Here is a 27,176-nt window from a genome sequence, read left to right on the forward strand (position 1 = left end):
ATAAACCACTAAACACATTTGATCATCTGGCTTGTAACTTTCAGGAATTTCATTTAAAATATTTGCAAATCTGATATTAAATTTAGGAACTAACTCACCATTCCTAATTTGAATTTTCAAAAACTTATCAAAATAATCAGAGATGCTTACTCTTTCGCCGAATTGCATCATGAAGGCTGACATTAATTCATCACAGGATGAAATTGAACATGCTGATAGGAATGAAAACCAGTCCCTAGCATCATCCTCTAAAGTCTGAACAAATAATTTCATCTGAATGTCTTCATGAGAAATTTCAAAATCACCAACCAAGTCACTAAACAGCTGAACATGATGACTGACTGAATTTTCATGGTTTCCACCAAACTTAGGCAAATACTGTCTGAGGTTACAAGGAATAGTATTTGGGAAACCATGGATACCATTAAAATTCAATGGCACATACCTCCTGGTAGAAACAGATCTAAAAATTTCACTAACAAGCTGCATACTAGGTGAGATGAAACTCGACATTCTTCAAACTCAAGACTCATTCATCATTAGAAACTTTCAGAAATTATTAATTGTAGCAGATCTGGAGTTCTTTCTACCAATTTAAAACTTCAAACATACTTTGACATATAAAACACTTTTGCTGAATCTACTTTCCACAAAGCATGTTGAATCTGTACTTAACCAATCTCCTATTTAATGCTATAAACCATTTGATGGAGAGACTTTTGGAATCTTACTTTCATGTAAGTGAGAACACATGAAAGTGGAAAATACCTCTCAATATGGATGCCTACAACTACTTCAATGCTGCAAATAATAGCAGATTCAAATCATGCTTCATTTAGTAACCCTTGCACAACATCACCCTTTTCTTTCAATCATTGCCAAGGGCCTGAGATAACTTCTTCAAATCTGCATTCCAACTGTTGCAACTTTCACAATACCCTTCACTTCAAAAATTTACACTAGTGCAGAGATATACTTTAGAGTCGCTACTCATTAAATGAGAAAATATTTTCCTAGCTTGCATAAGATGACAAGCTAGTCCAAAATTTATAACAGGTATTTGAAAATTCACACACAACCTTGGAACATCACACCCTTAACAAAGTGAAAGAACACATTCTTGACTGGGAAACATGAAACCTTGCATACAAAACTGAGTACGCAAATTTTTGGACTAAAATATATTACACCAGAGATCTTTATCCTTTTATCAATGAATTTCTTCATGAGTCCCTAGCGGAGTCGCCATTTTTTTTGTGTTTGAAAATGTTACCCATTTCCAATTACCCTGATGGGAACAAAACATATCTAGGGGCAACTAACTCCCATTTTCCACATGCCTAGTCAGACACCAGGCCAACTATAAGGCATGACCATTCTTCTTCTTCAGGCTCTACAAAACCTAGGCAGGTGAACCTCTTTAGATCTGACTATGTGACCAATACAATAACCATATTTAGGATCTATAAAAGTAGATGAAACCCCTAATTCTTCTATGCTTAACCATGAGATCACAAGCATGAAATAGCTAAGGACATGACTCATGAAACTGGAAAACTAAGTGTGGGTTATACTTTGAATACCTCTCAACATAAAAGGGAAGATTGATTTAATATGTTAATATCAGCAAGACCCAAGTATGAGCAACAAAACTTAATGATCCTATCTCTGACCAGTGCCTTATCTATTGGGCAATTAAATGAATCATAACCATACATTTCCTAGAAACCTTAGACGTATCTCTACATTAAGATCCCTAATCTATCTTTCACCTTGTGAATTGACATCTACATCAAAATGAATCTCATACTCAGAATATCCCATCATGAAATTAGTAAACCCTGTGATAAACACCAAGCGGTTACATGGCTCTTGGTTCCATAAGCAAGGTATTTCAATCACATACATCACTAAAGGAGATGTAACCTAATCTATGGTCTTTCATCATAAACTAGAAAAGATTACAGATCCACAAACATGAGACAAGATTCAGGCTGAATTTGAAACCATTGCCGCTCTTTATTTTCTTTCTTTGAAATCAAATACATGAGAGATGTATAGAATACTTCATAAATCACCTAACAGACATGAACTATTTGCATAAAACTCAAAATGTTGTTCAATACAAGAAGAAATGCTAAAGAATGGTCTCTTAGTGCAAAAACTGGAACCCCTAAGATGGAAGCAAGAAAGAAAGATATAGAAGAGAAAGAATTTCGGGATCTATTCTAAAGATGACAAGTGTCAACTTGAAATTCAATCCCGTGCAACTGAGTAACCTCTTTTTTCTTTTGTCCCATCTAATCTGATTTTGTTTCATCATTATCTGCAACTGATTTGCAAAATATCTCTGCTTAATGATGAAAGCTTTTTGAATCACCAAAATATCTGAATACCCCATAAAAAAGCCAGTGAAAATGAGTTTTTACTGAGTAAATCTGAACAAATTTGACCCTGACTACATTTCCACTACCTTCTACTAATATTTAGGTCATTATCTTGAAAAAATATCAAAACTGAACTTCCTGGTCTAAATATGGTTGCAATTTAGGTACTTGATAGAAAACCTCGTGTAACTCAAACTAACTGATACTTGTGCAAAAACCAACTCCAGAATCAAAAAGTTTGTCTTCTCCTAATTCTGGCGATATATAACATCACCTATCTGGCCTCTGGAAAACCTCTAGAATCTTATTTCAAAAATTAGTCCCCTGCTAGACGGTTCAAGCTTGCAACTTTGATTTTTTATAAAATTAAAAAAATTCTTAAGTATAAACTTTAGAAAATATTTCTCTTTGAAATTTTTGAACGTGCATACCCACTGCCCAGAAAAAATAAAAAATTATTTTTTATTTTCTACAAATTTTTCCTTGCCCTTTGAATCTGGGGTCAAACTGACTTTGACCAACTACCACGTGTCTGCATTTGATTGGTCCACTTGGTCTGCATCATCTGCCATGTCAACATACTACGTGGATGTCATGTCACACTCGCTACTTTGCTATATTGATTAGTGAGTAAGTTCACCTTAGTGATGTAGCGAGAATCGTCAAATCTGCCACGTGGCACGATTTGGTGCATTCCAAAAAATTTTTTGCCACATTACAGCCTGTCTTGGAATTTGTGCCACATGGCACCCTATGATAGGTTTGAAATTTTCTAATAACTTACTCATCCCTGCCATGTCAGTGTCGCTATCTTGCCATGCTAACTCCTGCGCATCTTTCACTTGGCGAGATAGCGAGGGCCGCTCGATTCGACAAGTGGCACAATCTCGTGCAACCTCCATCTTTTGGCACCATGTCATTCTAATTTTTCTTTCAAGTAAAATTTTTCTTATGTCTCACTGACATCACTCGGGCCCATGTGCATTAGTCTTGCCTTATAAAAAGTGCCAACTTGTCAGACACTATGGTTTTGTGTGTAAGAGTATTTAAACTATTAAAAGTTTGGTGCACATAGAATGTGGGATATGTCTACTTTTACACTATTCCTACGCCCTTTTCTCATGCGCAAGCTGCCTAATGTGCATTTTCCTTCATGCTTATTGCCATGTCCCTCTTCCTTAGAGCATGGAGTTGGAGCTTCTATTAATTGCATGTGATCTCTGTAGACATGGTTGTGCAAGCGGGTTTCATACCTTGTATGTTTTCTTTGTATGAGGCTACGGATTCATTTCAATGCATGAGGATATCCTGCTCTTCAAAAACTTTTCTCCCTTTGCTGTAGCAATAGGTTTCTCCTCTTGTCAATGCAGACGCCCTTCCTAACGTTGAATGCTCTGCATTGAGGCATCGACTTCCTTTGATGCATGGAGGTTCTGTTCTTTCTTCGATTATGATAATTAACTGGGCTATAACTTGTACTTTGACTTTGGCTCCTCCTGTACCTTGGAGGATTTCTTCCTCGAGGCAAATGTCTATCGGGACCTTGGAGGAGAATGCTCTAGAGATGGAGTGTGATACCGTTGAGCATAAGAATAACACTGGCTAAAACCATGACCCCTCCTCACACGTTTAGGTGTTTCCTCTGCACTAAGACTCCTTGCTATACTCCAAATTCGATTGGGAAGAGGTATTGTACTCTTTTCTCCCAAAGGGCTGTGGCTTAGGCCTTTTGACAGTCTTCTACTAGGGGTCCTGCTTTGACTTCTTAGAGGATTCAGAGGCGGGTTTTGCCTCAAATTTCTGCTCAAACTTCTAGGTGGGCTCTTGCTCTGTCTCCTCTGTGGGCTCACACTTGTGCTCCCACTTAGACTCTGAGGACTTAAGCTCCTACTTAACCTTTTTGGTGGTACAATGTTGATGCTCCTTTGTAATACTAACTGGCTGCAGCTTTTAGAGCATTTGATTCCCCTATTCTAACTGGTGCATTGGTCTCTATTGAAAGACCTCACCGCTACCCTCCCCGCAAAAAAGCGTATCTTCATTTATGTGTGGGGCTATTTGTTATAAATACAAAATCATCACTGCAATAGCTTGCATGACAATGAGCAGATTGGTCTTCAAATATATGGATAGCTCCATCTTCACCTCCAGTGAAAAGAAAATGACCAAATTGACTACATTTCAAAGAGTAGACATTTCCAACATGGACAGTCAACCTCACTGTGTTTAGCTCCCCATCTTCATTTGATGTGCAAATTGCTCCTTTTTATTTCTTGGTGTTGTTCCCTTAAAGATATCGTTCCTTCACTTTTTGAATTTCATACCCAAGCTCAATAGCATAAATATCATTTGAGTAGCCAACTTGGCAGTTGGTACCAAGATCAGTGTGCATGGGCTATTTGGAGTAAGATTTTCATTGGACCAATTTGGAAAAATCCACAATCGTAATCAAATAGAATTTGAAACATATTCATGATTATTTAGTCTTTATTTGACCACTTGTGAATGTGGATGATCCCGTTAAAAGTTTAAAAAAAAAAACACCTACTCTCCCATCAGCCTTAGACTTTGTAATTAAATCAAGCCACATTTGATAAATCTTTTACAATGATGCCCTCATATCAAAATGCCTTCATCTGTAAACATCACACCAGTCTGATATCGTTTAGTCGGGCCCCGAAATAGGTCCGGATAAAAAAAATTCTATTTTTAAACAACTAATACTCAAAATTAATCCATTGACCATCTGATGCTGATTGGAATCAAGTTCGACCACTGAAAACCACTTTTAAAACTCATTTTTCAATGTTTAGTCAACTGTCAAATATGCGGCAGGAGGTCCGTTGACTGGCTTTGAAAACTGGCCAAATCAACTGATCATGATGTGAAAACTGGCACACTAATTCTTCGCTCCACACTCTCACACCCTGTCAAATCTCATCTCATGGAGAATTCCCATTCAAAATATATTGACCATCAAAGTTACCTTCTTAGATTTACCTGCAAGAAAACACGTCGGAAAACAACAAACTAGGTTTGGATTTGACCTTGAAAATTGGGCAAATTAGCACATGGGAAAACAAAAATTGGGACATTCATTCTTTGTCATGAGGACATTACAGATCTATGATTTAGGCTCATGACGAATAACATGGTGCAAATGGCGATCAGTCAAAATGAGCTACACAGAATTTTGCAAACTGGACATCCTGACGGAAAGCATTTTTTGAGAATGGAATTGACTTGGGAAAGTGTGCAAATGGATACCTCATAACTTGAAAATTGGCACAATTAAATTATTTCCAGAGGAAAACATAGGGGTACAATCCATTTGACTTGACCAATCATGGATTAGGAGATATAACGTCACAAACAGGGCTTCCAATCAGTCTGCAAATACTGACACCAGCAAAAAGTTACAAATTGCATTTGGAATTGCATTTGAAAACTAATCAAATAGATTTTTCATAAGCTAAAACTTGAAACATAACAAGTCTCTGAGCTCTACAACACAATGCAAAATGAATTTCAATAGTTGGGTCAATTGGTCAAAATTTATAGCGCATCAAACAGGGCTTCCCAAAATTATGTGCAAAGCGCGAAAGTATGACAAATTTAAACTACAACCTTTGAGGGATTCAAAACCTAGTCAAATGGATTTAAAATGACTTGAAAACTGAAACATAGGTTCTCTATTATGGACACTAGACACCTCCAAAGTGGCAAGTCATGATGCAAATCTGGGTGCAAGATATTAAGACTTAAATAGGGCTTCTTATCGTTGTTTGACACTTGGTGTAAAATGCAGATTTGGAACTAGCTCGAAACAGGACTTTGCCAAATAGCTCAAAATGATGATTTATCTTCATAGAAAAGGTAGATGCACTAAAAGGAGGGTGTTAGAAACATTAAACACCTAAGGGGCCTCATACTGACAGCCAAGTACAATCTCATCAAAAGGGCATTTATAAGGCTCGTTTTTTGCAAACGTGGTCAAATTTGACCACACAATTTTTAGTGCTAACAAGCCCTATGATAAACATGGAAGTTTAGGCTTAAGATAAAGAAACTAATAATTTGATGTAGTTGATTGATCCCTCTATACTAATCTTGATTGATTCTAGTAGAGAGACCAATCAGGACATTCTCCTCACAACTATAAATGGTATACTAGATTTTTATAGGGTTATCTAAGGCTCCTTTCATGAACTTAAAGAGGTGAATCTTAATATTAGAGCCCTTGAGAGAAGGGTTAATGTTGAAGGGGGAAAGATAGGTTTGTTGGATGTAGCCATGGATAGAGAGGATTTCATCAAATTGGGGATAGAGCCAAGGTGCTAGAAAATAAGGTGACAATTTTGGATTTTGTTTTCATGGGCATTGTAGACTAGAGATATAAAAAATTTAAGGCCTCTAATAAGCACATCAAGATAATTATTGGAAAACTAGGGAAGTAGGATAGATTTGTCAACTAGGTCATTGTTGATAATGCCCCTCTATAGAGAATCTCTATGGCTAGGGGAGGAGAACTAGGTGCAACTACAAAACTAAGAACCACTATGGAGTCTAAGCTCAAAGTTATGAAGATGGTGGTAGAGACTATGCATAAGTTGGAGGAAGAAGTGATTGAGCTTCTCAAGAGCCTTTGGTAGAAATTTATTTAAGATCTTTTTTGTATGTGTGTGTGGTGTTATCTTTTGCTCTATGGGACTTGTCCCTTTTGTTTGTATCCTTTTCTTAGGCTATTTTTTTGTCACCTGCTGGCCATCTTGATATTGGTTATTATGGTTATTATGCTCTAAGGTTTGTTATGTAATTATTCCTATTTTTTCCTATTTTTGTATTAGGGTTTAAGGGGCCCTTCAAAACTTCTTTTCCCATAATAAAAAATAAGTTATAGTTCAAACCATCAGCCTCATAAACATCTTCACAATTAATGTTATTAGTAAGTGCTATTGAGCCTTTACCTCTTATTACACATGGAGATCCATTACCAAATCTAACTTTTCCTCCATCACATTCTTCCATTATAATAAAGATGTTCTTATCACTACTCATATGACATACATCCATTATCAATGATACATTATCATTTTTATTCATGCATATAATAAATGCCTTCTCCTCACAAATTTCTTCATCACCAATAGATAGTTCTTCCTTGACTGCAAGAAATACTATCTCTTCTTCATAATAGTTTTCATTTGATTCTTCATTGCATGTACCATATTTTTCATGTTCCATAGTGTGAGGATTTTAGTTTAGGTAGTCTAGTTACCAATTTATCCATGAAATTTAAGGCATGAAAAAGAGTGTTCCCTAATCTTTTGTGTTAAATTCCATTGATGTTGGGAGTTTCATGAATAAGAGTGTGTTTTTGTTTGACACATAGTTTGTATAATTAACCGTGCCTTATTCCTATAGTTTTTTTTTTCTTAAATGTGGTGGTTTTGTGCTAGGCCAAAACTTTCCCATCTACAACTATGATCCTATATCCATTATCTTCAAGGAAAGATATGGATATCAAGTTTCTTTTGATCTTAGGTATGTATCTCGTACATCCTTTAGTTGAATTTTCATTAATGATTCTAGCTTAATGGTGTAGATCCCTATTCCTTTTACAGCATGTGCAAAATCATCTCCTATGGTCATTTCATTAGTTTCTTCTATCATAATTTCTTAGAATCCAACAATGTGTCTAGATGATCCACTATTAATTACTCAGATGCTTGATTTGTTTGATACTTGATTTGGTAGTGTTGACTAAAATAAAAACTTCTTAAATTCTTCTTGTGATTATATTTTTCCAACATGGGAATAGGATGCATGTTTCTTTGTTTTGTTAGGACAGTTTGCAACATAATACCCATATTGGTCACATCCGAAGCATTGAACTTGTGAGGCATCTTTTCCACACTTCCCTTTCCCATGAAAAATTATTTTCCTTTTGAAGTTAAATTTCTTTCCTTTCTTCTTAGTATTGGTAATAAAACTTGGATGTCCTATGTTGGATACAATCATTCAATTGTATGTTTTCTTTGATGTTACACACAAGTCAAGTATATATAAAGAAATTAGTGTTTGTCAAGCTTACTTGGGAGTCATAGTAAGTCCCAATGTATGACAAGTATTTCAATGTTAACAAAGTTTAGATTTAGTGTTAGCTGAGTTCACTAAGTTACCAGAGAAAATTTTGCATGGAATGAGTCTTAATTGAGCTCACTTGGTTACCAAAGGAGTTTTGAAGGAAAGTTATTTCTAAGTGTTGACCAAGATGGGTTGGCTAATGAAGGATTTTCCTATATCAGTTTATTTGATCTAACAGTTTTGGTCAGTTCTAGCTAACTCATGGAATGAATTTCATTTTTTTGAAATTATATTAAAGCCAACTTGACAAGGTAAAATATATAAATATGAGTTCAAGTTAAGGATTTAATTGAGAAAAAGAATGAAATTGGAAAGATAAATCAAGGAAGTGAATTGGAAGGATATCAGAGTATTTGAGTTGATCAAGCTGCAAAGAGCATTTTGGCAAAGGAGGGTCAAGTATTCAAGCCAAAATAGAGATCTAAAATCAGGAAAGATAGTTACATCAGAAATTAGGTCAGGTCATTGTTACTCTCTAATAATTGTAGTAGTGAATCAAATCTCTTAGGAGAGTTAGCTTAATAGCTATTTTCCAAATCCTCTAACAAGGTGGTATTTCTAGATTGAAGTGTCTAAAGACCTCTAACAAGGCCACTCCTAATAAGGTGATCTAAATCATTTAATAGAGTCACACCTAATAGTGTATTTTGTAACTTTTAATAGGGTTGGCTCCTAACAGGGCTCACTTTAGAAGAGTGAAAAATAGTAGCTAGCTACATTTGGTGTTTTTTCTCAAATAGGGTTTCCATGTTAAATCTTGGTTTCTCTTGTGTTCATGCTATTTGCTTTATGATTCTATAACTATGTTAATTAAGGTTAATCACTCTAAACATCTTAAGAACCAATTATTTTAGTATTTTCTGAGTGACAATAATCCTTAGTGTTAACTAAGTGTTCCTATGTTAACTAAGTGTTCCTTTGTTAACTGAGTTACAATAGTATTTCAGTTTCAGCAGAGTTTGGTTTTGAATTGTATTGACATCTTAAGGGATCTTGGATTTGGTTTAGTGGCAACTAATTCACCCCTCCTCTCTTAGTTACTCCTCTTATATTTCCAAAAATTCATATTAGAGATTTTGGTGCTTGTAAAGAAGGTTTCAAGGACCTAAGGTAAAGATCAAGATGTCTTATAGAATGGAGATTCCTAAGCTAAACAAAGATAACTTCTAAGCATGGAAGAACTTATGAAGCTCCATTTTGTGACCATTAGTGACATAGACTTGAAATATATAGGGAACAAATATATGGAACTAACTAAAACTTTGAGTATGGATTAGATTGTGGAAAAAAAGAACCATAACATAATGATGCTTGATATTGCTTTCACTCTCAATTATGTTGAATTTGATGAAGTCAAAGGCTATGGTACTGCTCATGAAATATGGAACAATGCGAAGGATATCTATGGATGTGATGATAATGTAAGGACATATAAGGAAGAAATTCCTAGTGGTTAGTTTGATCAAATGAAGATGAAATAAGATGAGAACATTGCACAATATAGTGAAAGAATCAAATCTAGTGTGAGTTCAATCAAAGCCTCAAGAGGGCAAATTGATAATTTAATAGTGGCTAGGAAGGTAATCTAAAAACACGTCTTCCTATTTATTGCAATTAGACTGTTAGCTATTCAAGAAATGAGATGTGATCCTAAGAATGCTATAACCTTAGATGCACTAGTGGGAAGCTTGATAGTAGTTGAGTTAGATAATTTAGATAATTATGTTCCTAATTTCAGTAGCCTTGAGTATACATTTCAAACCAAGCTATCACTCAATAAGAAAGCTACAAAGTCTAAAAGAAAGAATTGATAGTGAAGATGAAGATGGTTCTGATGATGATCTTGAATTCATTGAAGCATTTCTTGCAAGAAGATTTCCAAAAGGCAAAGGAAATTACAAAGGAAAAATTCCTTTGATCTGCTTTTCTTGTCAAAAAGTTGGTCACATTCCTACAAGGTGTCCAAATAGAGAAGGAAAGGAAGAAAAGAAGCATGAAAAGTACAAAGGCAAGAAGGATTTAAAAAGCTAGAAAGACTATAATGATAAAGGTAAGAAATCTTGTTACATGGCTACAGATTCTAATAGTAGTGAAGAAGATGAAATGGTTTACATTGTTGTTGAGGATGAATCAAGTGATGAGAATGATAAGATGATCCTCATCTCTCATGTCAGTAACAATGATGCATTTATTATTGATAGTGGTTGTTCTCACCACATGATTGGTGATAAATCTAAATTTGAGCACTTGGAATAGTATGATGGTGGGAGTGTTAGATTTTGAAATCATGAACCCTCTTATGTAAAGGGGAAAGTTTGTATTGCACTAAATAATGATCTTAGATGTGACAATGCTTATTGGGTTGGAGGATTGAAGCATAATCTACTTAGTGTGGCACAATTGAATAACATTGGATTCAAGGTAGAATTCATGGATAAGAAAGCCAAGTTGCTAGATGGATATGGAAATCTAGTTGGTGTTGGCAATCAGATAAGAGGTAATCTTTTCTACTTAGATCTAACTATAAATTCATGCTTCATAGATCAAGTAGAAGAAAGATGGTTATGGCATAAAAGATTGTGCCATGTGAATTTTGATAACTTGGTCAACATAAGCAAGAATAGAAGGGTTAGAGGCATTCCAAGCCTAAAGAAACCTGATATGGGCATGTCCAAGAATTGTCAAATTAGAAAGATGGGAAAGAAACATTTTTCAAAAAATAACTATCATTCTAAAGAAGTCTTCGAGCTAGTTTATACAAACCTTTGTGGACCTATTGGCATTCAAAGCTATTATAGAAATAAGTACTTTATTTTGTTTGTTGATGATTACTCTAGGATGATTACAGTCATGTATTTAAAGGATAAATTAGAAGCATTCCAAAAGTTGAAATGGTATTTGGCAAGAGTTGATAAAGAAATAGGAAAGAAACTAAAGTGTCTAAGGTCAAATAGAGTAGGTGAATTCATCTCAAATAAATTCAATGAATTCTACAATGATTGAAAAATTAAAAGGTATGTATTTGCACCTAGTACACCTCAGAAGAATGGCATAGCTAAGAGCAGGAATAGATCAATCATAAATTGTGCAAGGACACTAATGATAGAGAAGAATGTTGCTATCAAGTACTAGAAGGATGAAATAAGCACTACAGTTCATACCTTGAACCAAGTTTAGCTGAAGGACTCAAATCAAAAACCCTTTGAATTATGGTATCACTATAAACCTAATGTTTGTTATTTTAAAGTATTTGGAAGCAAATGTTATATTCTGAAGGAGTCAAGAAAAGGAAAATTTGATGTAAAAAATGATGAAGGCATATTCTTGGGATACTCCAATAAGAGAAAAACATAAAAATGTTTAAATCTATCTACTCACAAAGTTATAGAAAGTGCACATGTAAATATTGATGAATTTGCAGAAGAATCTAAAGAAAAAATCATAAAAGAACTTGAAAACTACAAAAATTGTGTTTACTATGAGCCTAATACTTTACTTGAAGCTCAAGCAAATGGTAGTTAGTAGTCTTCAACACCTAAGTCCTCAAAATCCCCACTTCAACTCAAATTGTAGCTAGTACAATCTAAGCCACAATCTAAAGGACCTAAGTCGTAGTTAGAAGGACCCGTGTTTTAGTCAGTGCAAACTGAGTCATCTGATGGACCCAATTCATAGATAGTGGGACTTGAGCATGATTTAGAAGATCATAGTGAACCTAGTGAATTCATAAAGAAGGACCCTAGACTTGCTAGATATGTCAGAAAGTATCATGCACCTATGAAAATCATTAGAAATCAATTAAAAGGCATAATTACAAGGAATAAATTAAAAGGTACATGTTTGCTAACTACGTTTGAAGCTAGAACTATCAAAGATACATTAGAAAATGAAAGTTGGATTAATTAAATGAATGAAGAGATTGATTAGATTAAAAGGAACAAAACTTGGACTCATGTTCTGAGACCCATGGACAACAATGTAATTGGCTTAAAATGGGTATTCAGAAATAAGCTAAATGAGAATGGAGAAGTTTCAAGAAATAAGGAAAGGTTAGTATGAAAGGGTTATGCTCAAGAAGTTATTGGCAATTGAGAAACTTTTTCTCTTGTTGCTAGACTAGAAGGTGTTAGAACACTCCTTGCATATGTAGTACACAAAGGATTCAGAGTATATGAAATGGATGTGAAATATGTATTCTTGAATGGAATCTTACAAGATGAAGTCTACATTGAGCAACTAGAAGGTTTAATTGATCCTAGCAAAAGGGAGATGGTTTGTAGACTACACAAAGCTTTGTATGGTCTCAAACAAGCTCCTAGAGCCTCGTATGAAAGGTTATATAATTGTTTCATAAAGATTGGTTTTCAAAGAACTAATGATAACAACAACCTATACATCAAAGAAGGACAAGATAAGAAGATTTTGTTGGCATAAATGTTTGTGGATGATACATTATTTACTAGAAATGATGATATGTAAAATATTTTTCTGTATAAATGAGTAAGAAATTTGAAATGTCAATATTTGGAGAGATTAAATTCTTGGTTGGCTTACAAATTCAATAGATGAAGGATGGTATAAGCATTACTCAATCAAGATACATCAAGGAGATACTGAAGAATTTTGGAATGGAGGATTATGGACCAGTTAGAAAACCTATGTCTATTGGACATAAGATTTCTAGTAAAGATGATTCCAAGGAGGTAGACCAAACTTCATACAAATTAATGACTAGAAAACTTCAATATGTGGTGCACACAAGACTTAATATAGCATTAGTAGTTGGTATGGTGGCTAGATTCTTTGCTAATCCCAAAGAAAATCATATTATGGCAATAAAAAGAATCATGAGGTATCTAAAAGGTACTGAAGAATATGGTTTGTGGTATAAGAAAGGAGACAACTTTGAATTGAGAGCATTCACTAATGTTGATTGGGAAGGAAGTGTTGATGACAGGAAGAGCACTAGTAGTGGAGCATTTTTTCTAGGAAAGAGGCTAGTATCTTGGACTAGCAAGAAGTAGAACTGTATCTCTCAATCTACAAAAAAAGTAGAATATGTTGTTGCAATAGTCAATTGTTACAAAATTGTGTGGTTCAAACAACCATTTGTAGGTATGAAGGAGGTGATCAAGGACCCAGTTGTTATCTTTTGTGACAACACTAGTGTAATCAACATACCCAAGAATCTAGTGATGCATACCAAGACCTAGAACATTTGAATTGGTGAAAGACAAGGAGGTGAGATTGGAATATGTGAATACAAAAGAATAGATTGCAAACACATTCACCAAGCCATTACCTAAGGATGCATTTTTGTACCTAAGAGGTAAGCTAGGGGTCATTCCTCTATCTGAAGTTCACTGATCAAATTTTAGTGATGCATCAACCAAGCAATTTGAAGATCAGACAACTTGATGCAACATTGTTAAAGCAAATTGCATATGAATCTGTATATTAGGTACATGGAGACTACATTTATTATTGTCTTTGGCATAATATTTCAAAGAGGGAGATTTTTATGTCATATGTCAAAGAAATTTCAGTGAATTTTTGAGATGTCAAAGAGGGAGAATTTGACATATCAAAAATTTTGAGTTAATATCAAAGAGAGATTTTGCTATTAGAAGGCGATATTGTAGTCATTACAATTAGAGATTGATGATAGAAGGGGTTCACACTCATAGAGGGAGTTCTCATGAATGAGAATTAGATTGAAATTAAGGATATTATCCTTACTTCTATTTTTCTCTAAAATTTCTATGTATCATGACATGTTGTGTTACCATCAATGCCAAAGAGATAGATTGTTGGATACAATCATTCAATTTTATGTTGTTTTTGATGTTACATAAATGTAAAGTATATATCAAGCAATCAATGTATGTCGAGCTCACTTAGGAGTCAAAGGAAGTTCTAGTGTATAATGAGCATTTCAATGTTAACCAAGTTTAGAGTTAGTGTCTACTAAGCTCACTCAACCACCTAAGGAAAGTTTGCATGGAACCAGTGTTAACTAAGTTCACCTGGTTATCGAAGAAAAGTTGGCATGGAATGAGTGTTAATCGATTTCACTCAATTACCAAAGGAAGTCTAAAGGAAAGTCATTTTTGAGTTAGTTTTGACTGAGTTGGGTTACCTAACGAAGGATTTTCTTGTATTAGTATATTTGATCTAATAGTTTTGTTGGTTAGTTCTAGTTGACTCATGGGATGAATTTAATTTGTTTGAAATTGTATTCAAGCCAATTTTCCAAGGTAAAACATATAAATATAAGGTCAAGTTGAGGATTTTATTGAGAACAAGCATGGGATTGAAGAGATAAATCAAGGAGATATTAGCATATCCAAGTTGACCAAGCTACAAAGAACATTATGATCAAGGAGGATCAAGTATCCAAGCCAAAACATAGATCTAAAATTAGCAAAGATAGTTGCATAAAAAATTTGGTCAAGTCATTGCTACTCTCTGATAATTGTAGTGGTGAATCAAATCTCCTAATAGAGTTACCTTAATAGTTATTTTCCAAATTCCCTAACAAGGTGGCATTTATAGATTGAAGCATATAAATACCTCTAACAAGGCCACTCCTAATAGGGTGATCTAAATATTTTAATAGGGTTGCACCTTACAGCATATTTTGTAACCTTTAATAGGATTAGCTCCTAACAAGGATCACTTCAGAAAAGTGAATAACAATAACTAGTTCTAATTGGTGGTTTTTCAAAAATTGGATTTCCACATTGAATCTTGGTGTCTCTTATGTTCATGTTATTTTCTTCATGATTCTAAGACTAACTTAATTAAGGTTAATCACACTGAACATCTTAAGAAGCAATTATTTAGTTTTTTTCGAGTGATAGTAATTCTTAGTGTTAACCGAGTTAGAACAATATTTTAGTTTCAATAGAGTTTGGTTTTGAATTGTATTCACATATTAAGGGATCTTTGATTTTTTAGTGGTAACTAATTCACCCCTCCCCTCTTAGTTACTCCTCTTATATTTCAAAAATTCCTCATCTAGGTATTTTTGTTTGATACCTTTTTGTAACTATCTATCTTCTTCTTGTAGACAATCAAATCTTAGTCAATCTAGCTTTGGAAGTTTTGACCTTTCACTAATACCTTGTTTGAATAATTCATTGTTGTCCATTTCATATCCAATGTTAGATAGTTGATCCTATAATTCTATGATTCTCATAAAGAAGGAATTCATAGATTCACCTTTACTCATGATTGTGTTCGAAATAAGAATTATTGTCTTAGATCACAAAATAACTTTAAAAACTTTGCATATTTCACTTTCACTAAAGTTTGCATACAATTGCTCAACTCAACTTATCCAAGATAGCACAATTGCACAATTGAATTCACAAGATGTCCCTTGCATAAATACCATGCTTTTAAAAAAATTACTACTAGGTCAGCTATGACCATAATAAAATTTTCCAACTTAGAGTAAACATCTAGGATGTTGAACCTAATTAGACAAGTAATTATTGTGCAAACAAAATAATTCCTTTCCTTTAATTCTATTGTCCTATTTCATTGGTAAAACATGAATATCACTTTTTTGTATAGTCTCTACTAACTTCAAAGATTATACACATCATCATCAACATGTATCCTATCTCCATCTAACTTCCCTAGTCATAATATAACATCAGCAATAAGTTACATACAAAACATTATAGTGATGTATACCAAATTCATACTTAGACAATTTTTTGTGTACCAAAAGCTAAGTATCTTATTTTTTTAGGTTTCCTATAAGCATGGACATTACATGTTGCCATAAATGACAACAATTAAATATCTTCATTAGCCAATTGTCATCAATCTCCCCCTTTGTCATCAATGGCAACAAAATAGGGAAAATTGGCTATGTATCAAAAACTTAAAATAAATAACACATTAATATTACATCTATTACAACTTGTCCATCTTATATATACTCTCCCTTAAAATATGATTTCATAATTTACAATTGTATCTTCTCTTTACCTGATTTATAATTTTCTTATGTACTTCTCCCCCTATGACATCAATGGAAAAGGTTAAAATGTCAAAACTTGCTGTCAAAAAAATGTTATTCTTCTGCCTTAAGTTGATAGTATCTTCATGCAATTAGAAAAACTTGCCTTAAGATTGTTCATACCTTTAGTCCATGTATCTTTGGTTGATTCAGCAGGGGTGAGAATTACACATAAGGCATATGATGCAATCTCAACTGCATTAAGTTGGAGTATAAAAAGTTAGAATAAGTGTAATTTACCTTGACACATTCCTCCAACTATTTCTGAACAATAGATATTTTCAAAGCAATAGAATCTCTAAAATCTAATACTCTCTTCAACATTTGGTCCTTTTAGAGTTCTAGTTTCCTAATATCACAATGAATACTAGCCGCTTGTCCTTCAAAATCATCAATTTTACTAGAAGGATGTTCTAACTAGCTAGATAGAGCTTCTAGCTCACTCATCTTTCCTTCAATCTAACTATTAATATCCTTTGTCAATTTGCTAGATATGATACACTTAATATACAATACCTTGTCATCCTGGTGACACTTATGAGTATCCTTGATACAAATATTGAGGCTTATCAAATCATTCTTAATGTTCTAAAAAATGGTGCTAAACAGGTTAGCATCATGTGAGATTTGTGTCTTGTATTCTACAACATTCAACAGATTCATAAATTCCTCATCAAAATAGTTTAGCACTACATGTGCCCTCTATTTAGGATCTACCTCTATATGTTACACTACCAGAGTACTATGTAATCTATCAGTAACCTCCATCAGGGTTCTCTATAAGACCTCCATTATCCTATTCTTTTTAATAAGCTTTGACAAAGATGAGATTAAATCAGTTTCATCATCATTATTAGTTGGCAGGCTAGCAAGAGAAAGTGGAGTAGATGAACTAGAAGGTTTAGTGTCATCTTCCCTTTGCTTCCTTTCAGCTACCTCTTTGACTCTTCTCTCTTCTTCCTCTTTCTCTTCTCTTTCCTTTCTTTCTTTTTCTCTCTTCTCTTCCTCCTCTAATCTCTTCTTCTTGCCTTCCTCTATTTTCCCTTTCATTTCTTTTTCAACTAATCTTTTCTTTTCTTCCTCTACTTTTTTTTTCTTCTCATCTTCAAACATTTTTTTCATGGTCTCTTCTATTTTCCTTTCCTCTTCCTCTAATAACGTCTTCTCTTCTTCAATTTTCTTCAATTAATCATCAATATCTTCGATGTGAGGTTCATTCTATTTGGAACTCTCAAATAGGTTTGTATCATCAATGTTGATGGTAACATTGGTCTGATCTATCTACATTATGTCATTACTCACTGACACTTTTGAGGCTTTGGGTTTTCATGAAGATGTTTCCTTGGACTCTATCAGCATCTAATTTATAGCTATTCTAATTCCCCTTCTTATCTTATCTTTCTCACCCATGATAAATAGAAATGGTCTTACTGTGTTCCTCAAGTAAGGTGCTAGATTGTTCAACAATCTCTTGATTTCTTCTTCATCATCAATCTTGCATATTGTTCTTATCATAGACTTCTAAAGTTCAAAGTCCTCTTGAGTTAGTGCCTTCTTCTCAATAAGTCTATTATAGATTTTCTAGTTTAACATGCCTTCAATATTCTTGAGTTTCAAATTTTTAGCTATAATGTATCTCACAGTAGAGATATCAATCTGATATTTCTCAAAATTGTTATTCAAATCATTAAAAAAATTCATCTAAACAAAGTTGCCTTCATTAGCAATAGCTAAGTTTATCTTCTCTATCTTTAGCTTCTAGGGTTACCAAGCTTTTCCTATTGACTTCTTAGAATTAGTCACCTTCTCTATATGTTTAACTTCATGTTCTTCTTCTTCTTCACTAGACTCAACAATTGTCAACAATGTCTTTTGTCTTTTTCCTAGTTTAGTGGCTTGTGTTGGAGTTGATGAAATCCAACTCTGAAGATGCCCAAGATCACCTGCATGTGAAAACTTTTCAAAGAGAATCAAGGAAGGAAGAGCGTGGAGCTAGGGGAAAACCCTAAATGGACATGAGAGACAAAAAGTATGCAAACACAAAAAAATATGTATTTACAATGAGAATGTGATGATGTAAATACAAAGAGGGAGAGGCCACGCTAGGAGATATGTGTGACAACTAAGCATACATCCACATTAGGTGGAAAGTCCTCAAACAAGGTGAGAGGATAACTATGACTTAGGAGAGAACAAACTCCTGTATTGTCAACAACTTATAACAAACTCCTAGACTACAACTAATAAATAAAATGCATTTACCTAAGTAAGCTTAAGTAAATAGAATAAATAATTAGTAAATTAATTATTTACTCTAACGACCCCCCTTAAGTGCAACTTAGGGAAATGCCTTAAGCTCACAAACTAAGAAATGTAGAATGCACAATGGGTCCCAGCAACAAGGCCATGTTAGGTACCCATGTACAATGCAAAAGATGCAACCTCTAAAAATGGGGAAAGAGAGAAAACTACGTGGGAAAAACTCTCCCCCAAAAGGAGGTGAAAAAACAACATATTGAAAAAAACATGAAGTAAAGGAAGGATGGCCTCAACTAATCCCCCTAAGGACAACTTTCATAACCCCAAGCATTGACCATAGTTGAAGAAAGCGAGGCAATGCAAAAGGCTTAGTGAAGATGTCTGCAACCTAACCGGTATTATAAATGTACTCCAATGAAATAACACCATCCTAGATCAATTGTCGAATGAAATGCATATGCAACTCAATGTGCTTGGTATGCTGATGTTCCATTGAGTTGAGAGAAATGTGGATGGCACTTTGATTATCGCACCACAAAATATTGGGATGATCGGGAGGAAAGCCAAACTCAATCATCAATTAAAAAGCCATAAAGCCTCCTGACTAGCAAGAACTACAGCCCTGTACTTAGCCTATGTAGATGAAAGTTCTCAAACATGCTACTTCTTGCACGACCATATGATGGGACCGAAGCCAAGGAAAAACATAAAGCCAGAAGTAGACTTCCGATCATCAACATCATCAGCCCAATCTGAGTCAATGTAGCCAACAATGTGTGGAGTCCCCATAGTGTAATGAATGCCATACATAATTGTGCTCTAAATGTAGTGCAGAATATGACTGGTAGCTTGTCAATGACTCTCATGAGGGTCCTGAGAAAACTAAGATACTAAGCCAACCATAAAAGAAAGACCAGGGTGAGTGTGTGTCAGGTATAATATGCTGCTAACCAACTATAAATAGAAAGTAGCATCCATTGTAGATGAGGATCAGAAGGTAGACAAATGCCTTAAAAACTCAAAATGATTCGAAGGCATCAGACTTGTACTTAAGAAAGTACACCCATGTGTGTCTGGAGAAGTCATTAATGAATGTAAGAACATATCTAGCGCCCAACAATGAAGTAGGGAAAGAGGAAGAATAGAACCCTTTGGGGGATGGCAAATTGCATGATTCAGTCTAGGTCCATGGATTCATGTTTTTGGGAAGAGGGAGTCAATTGTGCCAACTACATTCAGAATCGAATGCCTCACAAGGCACTTTTATATATGACTCCTAAGGAGGCTTGGTCCCATGTCAAGCCTGATGTATCATCATTCAGAGTTTTTGGGAGTATGGCATATGCATTTGTACCTGATGCTTAGAGGAAAGAAATGGAACCGAAGAGCTATACACTAATTTTTTTTGGCTACTGCAAGGATGTAAAGGCTTACAAGTTATTTGATCCTGATTCCAGAGAGGTCCTATTTCAATAGGATGTCCAATTTGATGAGAGCCCTCCTATAGTACATTCCTCACCTCTAGAGACTCCTCCAACTCCCACTACTCCCTCTCCATGTCCACTTTGTTTTACAAATGATGAGGATGATGATCATGGTGATCTTGATATAGCTCCACCATAGGATCCTCCCTAGATGCCTAAATGGGCTTGAGCTATTGTTGAGGTTGCAGGATCTCTAGCTAGTGACCCATCCATATCCCATCACACCTATTCTCACACTGCGGGTTCCAGTATACTTAGTCATGCTATTAGTACTGATCCTCAAACATTTGCAAAGGTGATAGGACATTAAGAATGGGATAGTGCAATGGAGGAGGAATATTCTTCTTTCATGAAGAACCACACATGGGATCTTTGTTCTCTTCCTAAGGGGAGAAAACTAGTGTGTTGTAAGTGGATTTATCACACTAAGTATGTTGTTGATGGTTCTATTGATAAGCATAAGGCTCATTTGTTGCAAAGGGTTTTTTGTAGGTTGAGGGTGTTGATTATTCTAAAACATTTTCCCCTATCACCAAGATGAATTATAAATGCCTTGTCCTATCCCTCATAGCTTCACAGGGATGGTTAGTTTATCAAATGGATGTGAAAAGTGCCTTCCTGCATGGTGATATCACTGAGGAGATTTATATGGAGTAGCCTCTAGGTTTTTTCCAGGATCCCACCTTGGTTTGCAGGCTTCGATGTTCATTGTATGGTGTCAAACAAGCCCCTGGGGCTTGGTATGAGAAGATGGACTCATTTCTGCTATTTATAGGCTTCACTCACTACCATTCTGATCCCATAGTGTACATTTAGTGTCTTGGTGATGAGATTCTGATTCTTGTTTTGTATGTTGATGATCTTGTCCTTATAGGTAGTTCATCATCCATGCTCTAGGATGTTAAGTGTGCATTGATGGACCAGTTCGAGATGACTGATCTTGGTTTGCTACACTACTTTCTTGGTCTTCAAATTCATCAATCTTCCATTGGCATTTTTGTGTATTAGCAAAAGTATGCTCTTGACATGCTTCATCACTTTCACATGCCTGATTGTAAGGATTCTCCTACACCATTTCAGTCAGGTGTTACTTTTTCTACCTCCTGCTCTACATCTATAGTGGATGCTACTTTGTATCGGTAGTTGGTTGGTAGCCTATTGTACCTAACACACACTTGCCTTGATCTTTCTTTTGCAGTTGGCCTAGTCTCTTGGTTTTCTCAAGACCCTCATGAGAGTCATTGGCAAGCTTCCGGGCATATTCTAAGCTACATTCAGGGCACACTTATGTATGGAATTCATTACACTATGGGAACTCCATGCATTGTTGGCTACACTGACTCAAATTGGGTCGGTGATGTTGATGATCGAAAGTCTACTTCTGGATTTTTGTTTTTCCTTGGATCCAATCCCATGACATGTTCATGTAAGAAGTAGCATGCTTGAGCACTTTCATCTATAGAGGATGAGTAAAGGGCCACAATTCTTGCTAGTCAAGAGGCTTTATGGCTTCATCAATTGATGTCTGAGTTTGGATTTCCTCTTGATCATCCCATTGTTTTGTGGTCCAATAATCAAAGTGCCATCCATATTTCATGCAACCCAGTGGAACATTAGTGTACCAAGCACATTGAGTTGCATATGCTTTTCATCTATCAGTTGATCTAGGATGGTGTTATTGCATTGGAGTACATTCCTACTTTTGGTCAGGTTGCAGACATCTTCACTAAGCATTTTGCATCACCTCACTTTCTTTAGCTATGATCAATGCTTGGGGTTATGGAAGTTGTCCTTAGGGGGATTGGTTGAGGCCATCCTTCCCTCACTTCATATTTTTTTTTAGCATTTTTTTTTACCTCTTTTTGGGTGAGAGTTTTTCCCATGTGGTTTTCTCTCTTGCCCCATTTTACAGAGGTTGCATTTAGTTGCATTGTACTTGGGTACCTAAAATGGCCTCGTTGTCGGGATCTATTTTGCATTTTTTCCTTTGTTTTATGAGCTTAAGGCATTTCCCTAAGCTGCACTTAAAGGGGGGTGTTAGAGTAATTAATTAATTAATTGTTAATTATTTACTCGATTACTTAAGCTTACTTAGGTTAATGCATGTAGTTGAGGTTAGTTGTTGACAACACATGAGTTTGTTCCCTTTAGCTTACTTATCTTTTCCACCTCTTGTAGATGTGTGCTTAGTTTTCAACCTTATCTCCTACCTCATTCTAGCTTTTTCTACAAGCATCCATGAGGCCTTTTTTATTTGGTCTCTCTCTCATTGTAAATTTATCCCATTTTCATATAGCAATTCTAATTTCCTATTGTGAAATATTCTCTTGTGCAGTATTTGCTTCAATCTCTTTGCTCCCTAAGTTTCTCTTCAGCAAGCTATTTGCATTCTAGGTGATCTTGGCACATTATCAGAGTCAGATCCTCAACTCCTACAGTGTTACATGTGCCAGGTCTGCCACATGGCACTTTGCCACGTTGCTCCTGCCACATCATCTACTCCACCACATGGCATCCACATGGCATCTTTTTTGCATCGATATTTTTTGGGATGTCAAATTTAAGATCATGAAATGCTGACATCAACATGATGTCAGCATTGCATCATCCACCAACACCTCTCCTAGGTCCTTTTTTACCTACCTTCAATTTTTTGGCTATAACTTGAGCATACGGAGGTATTTTTCTGATCTGAAAGAAGTACTAGAAAGCTGGTTCCAAGATAGAGACATTTGTGCAGGTATTTTTAGGTTTTGATTCATTTTCATTGCCCATTTTTTCAGTTAAAGTCCAAAGTTCTATTTTTGAATCAAGCAAGCTTATCTTTTTCATCCCATATCAGTTTTTTGAAAATTTTATATTTTTGGAAAGCTAGTCCTGTCACCTTTTTAGAAATGTGGTCTTTTTTTCTAGTTTTTTGCCCATGCTCTTTCTATCATATTTTTAGCATTTTTTCTATATGGTGGATATCTTGAGTGTTTTAGGCCTGAGGATTATTTTCCTGGCATAGTTTCCTTTGTTTTGGGTTGTACTATGTTTTGTTATAGCTTGTTTTTAGTTTTGATCATTGTAGCTATCATTTTGAAGAACTTTTATGTATTGCACTAAGATAAAGTGTCACTTTAGCATTTTGGGACTCATGAACGTTGTTTTGAGTTAGTTGTACATGCACTATTTTCATAAAGCACAATGGGGGGTATAGTTGTTTTTTGTTTTAGGCATTCTCCCTTTGTCAAGTGAGTGTCCCTTCCACACCATTAGCCCTATGTCACATTAGTGTGACCGTGTCTTTATGGGTGTTTCGACATCTTCCTCTCTCATCATTCTTGGTTCGTTTGTAGGAGACTTTGGCCCATCTTCTCAATTTTCTATTATCACACCCCATCTACATTAAGGGGGGTTATGTTGTGGTTCTAATGCATTCTTGGTTCAATGGTTTGTTAGTGTGAACTATGTATTTAGTGGTTGATCTTATACACAAGGCGATTGTAGTGGCTGGATACCTATGCATTTTTGTGAGATGGATCATCTACCATATAGACATGCTCAGTTCATGCCTTCTTCTTCCATGGAGGTTCTTTAGATTAGCAGTTTGGCAGATTTTGTGACCTCTTCATGCTTCAACGATGCTCTTAATGATCAATTTCTTGTTCCTAGTTTTAGGGGACATTCTAATTTATGCCACTTTCAATGCTTTGTACGGGCTCATCTGAACATATAATCATGTTCCATTTTTTTTGAAAGTACTTTTTTTTTTGTCTACTTTCCATATTTGCAATTAGATTATAGGTGTTTGTACCTCTTTCCCTCTCTCATCATTCTTGGTTCATTTGCAGGAGATTTTTAGCCCACCTTCTCAGTTGCCTGTCATCTCACCCTATCTACATTAAGGGGGGTTATGTTGTTGTTCTAATGCATCCATGGTTTGATGGTTCGATAGTGTGAACTATGTATTTAGTGGTTGATCATATATACAAGGTGATTGCAATGGCTAGCTACCTATGTATTTCAGTGAGATGGATCATCTACTATATAGACATGCTCGGTTCGTGCCTTCTTCTTCCATGGAAGTTTCTCAGATCAGTAGTTTTCTTCTTGATGTCAAATTTTTGTAGCTTCTTCATGATTCAATGATGCTCTTCATGATCACTCCTTGTTCCTATTTTATGGGACATTCCCCTAGTTGGAGGCTTCTTCAGTTCTTCACTAGGTTTACCTCTTTTTGGGGGAGGGTTTTTCCCACATGGTTTTCTCTCTTTCGCCATTTTTAGAGGTTACATTTTTGTTGCATTTGTACATGGGTACCTAAAATGGTCTTTTTGCCAGGACCCATTTTGCATTCTGCATTTCTTAGTTTTGTTGGCTTAAGGCATTTCCCTAAGTTGCACTTAAGGGGGGGTGTTAGAGTAAATAATTAATTTATTAATTATTTATTCTATTTACTTAAGCTTACTTAGGTAAATGCATTCATTACTTAGTTGTAGCCTAGAATTTTGTTATAAGTTGTTGACAATATAGGAGTTTGATCTCTCTTAAGTCATACTTATCATCTCACATTGTTTGAGGACTTTCCACCTTATGTAGATCTATGCTTAGTTGTCACACTTATCTACTAGTGTCTTCTAGCTTGTTCTAGAAGATTCCTTGAGCTCTTTATATTTGGGCTCCCTCATTGTATTTTCATAATGGGGAAAGAGAGAAAACCACATGGGAAAAACCCTCCCCCCAAAAGAGGTAAGAACCTAGTAAATAACAAAAGAAGCCTCCAACTAGGGAAATGTCTTCTAAAATAAGAACAAGAAAGTGATCAAGAAAGAGCATCACTGAAGCAAGAAGCCTCAAATCTACCATCAAAAAGAAAACTTTTAATCTAAAGAACCTCCAAGGAAGAAGAAGGCACGAACTAAGTGTGTCCATATGGTAGATGATCCATCTCACCGAAATGCATAGGTAGCAAGCCACTACAATCACCTTGTATATAGGATCAACCACTAAATACATAGTTCACACTATCAAACTATTGAACCAAGGATGCATTAGAACAATAGAAAAACCCACCCTTAATGCAGACAAGGTGAGATGATAGGCAAGTAAAAAGATGGGTCAAAATCTCCTATAGACGAACCAAGAACAACAAGAGAGGAAGAGGCACAAACACCTATAAAGACACGATCACAATGATATTGCATGGGGCTAATGTCATGGAAGGGACACTCACTTGGCAAAGGAATAATGCCTAAAATAGCACACAACTATCCCCCCCATGGTGCTTTATGAAAATAGTGCATGTACTACTGACTCAAAACAATGTTCATGAACCCGAAATACAAAAGTGGCATTTTATCTCAGTGTGATACATAAAAGTGCTTCAAAGTGATAGCTTGAATGATCAAAACCAAAAACAAGCTGATACAAAACATAGTATAGCTCAAAAAAAAGGAAACATGCCAGGAAAATGATCCTCAGGCCTGAAACACTCAAGATATCCATCATATAGTAAAAATACCAAAAATATGATAGAAAGAGCATGGCCCAAAATCTAAAGAAAAGGACCACATTTTTAAAAAGGTGACAAAACTAGCTTTCCAAAAAATAAAGTTTTCAAAAAACTGACATAGGATGCAAAAGATATGCAAGTCAAAGTCAAAAATAGAACTTTAGAATTAAACTAAAAAAAATAGGCAGAAAAAATGCATCAAAACTTAAAAATATCTACACCAATGTCTTTGTCTCAGTACTAGCTTTTTGGTGCTTCTTTCAAATCAGAAAAATATCCCTGTATACTCAAGTTATGGCAAAAAAATTGAAGATAGGTCAAAAAGGACCTTGGAGAGTGCAAGAAGAACATGTTGATGCAGTGTTGATGTCATGTTGATGTCATCATTAACGGGGGGGGGGGGGGGGTGGGGGAGGGGGGTTATGTTGTTGTTCTAATGTATCCGTGGTTCAATGGTTCATTAGTGTGAGTTATGTATTCAGTGTTTGATCCTGTATACAAGGCGATTATAGTGGTTGGCTACCTATGCATTTTGGTGAGATGGATCATCTACCATATAGACATGCTCGATTCCTGCCTTCTTCTTCCATGGAGGTTCTTTAGATCAACAATTTGGCTGATTTTGTGACTTCTTCATACTTCAATGATGCTCTTTATGATCACTTTCTTGTTCCTATTTTTAAGGGACATTCCCCTAGTTGGAGGCTTCTTTAGTTAGTTTTGTGAGCTTAAGGCATTTCTCTAAGTTGCACTTAAGGGGGGGTGTTAGAGTGAATTATTAATTTATTAATTATTTATTCTATTTACTTAAGCTTACTTAGGTAAATGCATTTTAATCTAAGAGTTTGCTATAAGTTGCTGACAATATGGGAGTTTTTCTCTCTTAAGTCATACTTATCCTCTCACATTGTTGAAGGACTTTTCACCTAATGTGGATGTATGATTAGTTTTCACACTTATCTCCTAGTGTCTTCTAGATTGTTCTAGGAGATTCTTGGAGCTCTTTATATTCAAAATCCCTCATTGTATTTTCATAACACATATCTCATTCTTATTGTAAATACATATTTTTTTTTGTTTGCATATTCTTTCTCTATCATGTCTATTTAGGATTTTCCCCTAGCTCCACACTCTTCTCTCCTTGGCTTCTCTTTGACAGGTTTTCGCATGTAGGTGATCTTGGGCATCTTCGGAGTTGGATTTAATCAGCTTCAATATCCATGTGACATAATTTTTTTGTGTTGATGGCTAACATGACATCAAATGTTTTTTCATGAAATGCTAACATCACTACATCATCCACCTTCTTGCACGTCTCCTTCTAGGTTAGTTTTTGACCTACCTTCAATTTTTTGGCCATAACTTGA

Source organism: Cupressus sempervirens, chromosome 5 (genome assembly GCF_028749045.1).
Source record: "Cupressus sempervirens isolate cs-2001-9-10 chromosome 5, ASM2874904v1, whole genome shotgun sequence".
NCBI lineage: Eukaryota > Viridiplantae > Streptophyta > Pinopsida > Cupressales > Cupressaceae > Cupressus > Cupressus sempervirens.